The sequence below is a fragment of the Mandrillus leucophaeus genome, unplaced genomic scaffold, assembly GCF_000951045.1.
Source record: "Mandrillus leucophaeus isolate KB7577 unplaced genomic scaffold, Mleu.le_1.0 Scaffold326, whole genome shotgun sequence".
Lineage (NCBI taxonomy): Eukaryota > Metazoa > Chordata > Mammalia > Primates > Cercopithecidae > Mandrillus > Mandrillus leucophaeus.
The window spans coordinates 1,493,466-1,498,651 of record NW_012103432.1 but is presented as its reverse complement, the minus strand read 5'-3'; positions in this window follow the sequence as shown (position 1 = coordinate 1,498,651).

Genomic DNA, 5,186 nt, shown 5'->3' with positions numbered 1-5,186 from the left:
TTTTTTTTTTTTTTTTTCCGGTAGAGATGGAGTCTCACTATGTTGCCCAGGCTGGTCTTGAACTCCTGGGCTCAAGCGATTCTCCCACTTTGGCTTCCTAAAGTGCTGGGATTACAAGTGTGAACCATTGCGCCTGGCCTCATGGCCTAGTTAACTTCTTTTTTTTTTTCTCCCCGAGACAGAGTCTTGTTCTGTTGCCCAGGCTGGAGTGCAGTGGCACAACTCAACTCACTGCAACCTTCGCCTCCTGGGTTCAAGCGATTCTCCTGCCTCAGCCTCCAGAGTAAGCTGGGATTACAGGCACCTGCCACTGAGCCTGGTTCATTTTAGTATTTTTAGTAGAGATGGGGTTTCACCAGGTTGGGCAGGCTGGTCTCGAATTCCTGACCTCAGGTGATCTGCCCACCTCCGCCTCCCAAAGTACTGGTATTACAGGCGTAAGCCACCGTGCCCGGCTAGTTAATTTCTTGACCTCAATTTCCTCAGTTGAAAAATGGGGATAATAACAGTCCTTTCCTCATAGGTTAAGAGTAAAGCTAAAATGACCACAGACATGAACAATGTTTAGAACAGTACCTAGCACATAGTAAATCCTGTGTTAGTATTTGTAATAATTATTTATACATTAATATGTTATACATATTAATAGTCATATATTAAACCCCTAGCATAGTATTTAGCACATAGTAAGTGCCCTATGTAAGTGTTAGCTATTAATATTATTATTATTCATTTATTTTTATTAGAGTTGAGAATGGTTAACCTGTCCAAGGCTTTATCTGTTCTGCCCTTGATGAACATTGAGCTGTTTCCAATTTGAGGTTACAAATGCATAATGCTGCTTGAAATATGTGTGCATCACGTTCTCTAGGGTACACACTTAGGAGTGGATTGCTGAAGCACAGGGTATGTTTACCTGCATATTTACAGATATGCCAAACCATTTTCCAAAGTGGATGATTCCGTTTACATTCCCACCTCCAGTAAGAACCTCTCCAATACTTGATATGCTCATCTTTTAAACTTTTACCCTGGTATGTAATGACAGCATCAATTTTAATTTGCATTTTTCTGGTTACTGATAAGGAGGAGCACCTTTGATTTCCTTCTTGTGACATTCCTGTTCAAGCCTCTTGTCCATTTACTACTGAGTTATACGTCTTTTTCTTGTTGCGTTGTGAGAATTCTTCACATTGTTTAGGTACTGAGTTGTTCTTTATCTATTTCAATATCTTTCACTACTCTGCTTGACTTTCTACTCTACCAGTGGTATCTTTTGTTTTTGTTTATTTTTGAGATGGAGTTTTGCTTTTGTTGTCCAGGCTGGAGTGCAATGGTGCTATCTCAGTTCACTGCAACCTCTGCCTCCCACGTTCAAGTGATTCTCCTGCCTCAGCCTCTCGAGTAACTGGGATTCCAGGTGCCTGCCACCATGCCTGACAAATTTTTTGTATTTTTAGTAGAGATGGGGTTTCACCATGTTGGCTAGGCTGGTCTCGAACTCCAGACCTCAAACGATCCACCCATCTTGGCCTCCCAAAGTGATGGGATTACAGGTGTGAGCCATCGTGCCCGGCCCCAGTGGTATCTTTGGATGAACAAAAAAATTTAATTCAGAAGTAAGCAAATTTATGAATCTTTTCCAATGTAGTTAGTGCTCTTTGTGTCTTGTTTAAGAAATTCTTCCCTGTCCTGAGGTCTTATCTTGTAAAAGCTTTACAGTTTTTCCTTTCCACTTAGGTCATTTCCACCTGGAATTGAATATTGTGCATGATCTGATATAGGACTGAGTGCAATTTCAATTTTTTCTACATAGATGCTCAATTTTATCAGCACCATTTATTAAAAAGCCTGTTCTTTCCTCACTCATCTGCAGACCACCTCTGTCAAGTAGCAAGTGTTAGGCAGCAAACGTCATGTATTGGTATGTTTGAGGGCTCTTTCTTTTGTTCCTGTTACAGTAAGTCCTCCCACCTTGTTCTCCTTATTCAATAGTGTTTTGTCCTGATCCTTTTTAGAATCAGCTAATTAAGTTCCACCAAAAACAAATGAAGAAACAAACAAAGAAACAAAGAAAACCCTAAAACGGAACAAAACCATTTTCCCAATCAGTAGAAATCTCAAGATTTCTTTTTCCACCTGGACATGAATGAAAAGCATGTAAATTTAGGTGCTGTCAACAGCTGCCTTATTCTAGGCACATTAGTGTAGGGTTGAAAACAACACTCACGGCTGGGTGCAGGGGCTCATGCCTGTAATCCCTGCACTTTGGGAGGCTGAAGCAGGTGGATCGCCTGAGGTCAGGAGTTCGAGACCAGCCTGACAAACACGGTGAAACCCTGTCTCTACTAAAAATACAAAAATTAGCCGGGCATAGTGGCTAACGCCTGTAATCCCAGCCACTTGGGGGGCTGAGGCAGGAGAATTACTTGAACCTGGGAGGCAGAGGTTGCAGTGAGCCGAGATCGGGCCATTGCACTCCAGCCTGGGTGACAAGAGTGAAACTCCATCACACACACACACACACACACACACACACACACACACATATAAAGGCCAGGAGCGGTGGCTCACGCCTGTAATCCCAGCACTTTGGGCGGCCGAGGAGGGCAGATCACGAGGTCAGGAGTTCAAGACCAGCCTCGCCAACATAGTGAAATCCTGTCTCTACTAAAAATACAAAAAATTAGCTGGGCATGGTGGTGGGTACCTGTAATTCCAGCTACTCGGGAGGCTGAGGCAGGAGAATTACTTGAATCCGGGAGGTGGAGGTTGCAGTGAGCTGAGATTGTGCCATTGCACTCCAGCCTGGGCAACAAGAGTGAAATTCCGTCTCAAAAAAAAAAAAAAAGAAAGAAAAGAAAAGAAAAAGAAAAAGAAAAAGAAAACACCACTCAGAAGGGCAGAGCCAGGAGAATCACTAAGAACAGAGTCAGAGAATGTCTGAGTCCCTCTTACTTCCTAAGTGCTGCAGCTATATCAGTTTAACTTCGGGTTTCTGTTATTTGCGACCTCTGAAAGCATCCTAACTTATCCATAAGCTATCTTAAATACTGGCTGGGCTGCAGAAGCAAGTAAAAAGTCCTCTTCATGAAAAGGAAAATAACTGTCACAAAACTATGAATTTTATTCTATGGGATGATATAATAATATAATGGTGTTGTTGATAATTATAGATAACAATTACAAAGCCAGTCCCTGTGCTAAGGCATTTACAGATTATATCATTATATTAATGATCTTATTCAATGGCCATGATCTCCCAGTGTTACTCTTTTTAGAGATGAGGAAACAGGTTCGCAGATCTTAAGTAACTCTCCCAGTATCACACAGTTAACGGAATTCAAAGGTAGCCTTGACTGGCTCCAGCACACTTATCAATTGGTCTTTTAACTTCTTCTTCTTCTTCTTTTTATTATTATTATTTGAGATGGAGTCTCGCTCTGTCACCCAAGCTGGAGTGCAGTGGCACGATCTTGGCTCACTGCAAACTCTGCCTCCCGGGTTCACGACCTTTTCCTGCCCCAGTCTCCCAAGTAGCTGGGACTACAGGTGCCCACCACCACGCCCGGCTAATTTTTTGTATTTTTAGTAGAGATGGGGTTTCACCCTGTTAGCCAAGATGGTCTCGATCTCCTGACCTCGTGATCCACCCGCCTTGGCCTCCCAAAGTGCTGGGATTACAGGTGTGAGCCGCCGTGCCTGGCCTTAACTTATTATTAAACAGAGCAAACATAAAACTTCCAGGAGGCCGGGTGTGGTGGCTCGTGCCTGTAATCTCAACACCTTGGGAGGCCAAGGCGGGTGGATCACCTGAGGTCAGAAGTTTGAGACCAGCCTGGCCAACATGGGGAAACTCCCTCTGTACTAAAAATAAAAAATTCCCCCACATGCCTGCAATCCCAGCTACTTGGGAGGCTGAATCACTAGAATCACTTGAACCCAGGAGGCGGTGGTTGCAATGAGCTGAGATAGTGCCACTGCACTCCAGCCCGGGAGTGGTTTCAAAAAAACAATAACAAAGACAAAAACAAAAACTTCCAAGACAGGCATTGTGGGTCATGCCTTTAATCCCAGCACTTTGGGAGACTGAGGCAGGAGGTTTGTTTGAACCCAGGAGTTCAAGACTAGCCTAGTCAACATAGTGAGACCCCGTCTCTATAAACAGCGTTTCTTCCATGCTGTTCTCATGATAGTGAGTGAGTTCTCACAAGATCTGATGGTTTTATAAAGGGCTCTTCCCCCTTCACTTGGCACTTCTCCTTCCTGCCACCTTATGAAGAAGGTGCCTGGCTTCCCCTTTGCCTTCTGCCATGATTGTAAGTTTCCTGAGGCCACCCCAGTCATCCCGAACTTCAAGTCAATGAAACCTCTTTCCTTTATAAATTACCCAGTAATTTATAACAACAACTCAGGCAGTTGTTGATAGCAGCATGAAATCGGAGTAATACAGCCCCCCAAAGTGCTGGGATTACAGGCATGAGCCACCACATGCAGTCTGAATTTTTTCATAAATAAAATGTTCTACAAGTTTTCGACTGACAGTTGGAATTTTCAGAAAAGTACAAGAAGAAAATTTAAATTATCCATAATCCTACTCTGAAGGGATAATCACTATTATCATTTTATAGTATATCCTTTGAGCCTTTTAAATAATATGTACAATAGAAATCCAGCTGGGAATATTGTTTTGTAATCTGCTTTTTTTTTTTTTTTTTTGAGATGGAGTTTCTCTGTTGCCCAGGTTGGAGTGCAGTGGCTCAATCTTGGCTCACTGAAGCCTCCACCTCCTAGGTTCAAGCGATTCTCCTGCCTCAGCCTCCCAAGAAGCTGGGATTATAGGTGCCCACCGCCACACTTGGCTAATTTTTGTATTTTTGGTGGAGACAGGTTTCGCAATGTTGGCCAGGCTGGTCTCGAACTCCTGACCTCAAGTGATCTGCTGACTTTGGCCTCCCAAAGTGCTGAGATTACAGGTGTGAGTCACTGCGCCTGGCCTGCTTTCTTAAGATAATATTTTTTTTCCCAGCACTTTGGGAGGCCGAGACGGGTGGATCACGAGATCAGGAGATCGAGACCATCCTGGCTAACACGGTGAAACCCCATCTTTACTAAAAAATTACAAAAAACTAGCCGGGCGAGGTGGCGGGCGCCTGTAGTCCCAGCTACTCCGGAGGCTGAGGCAG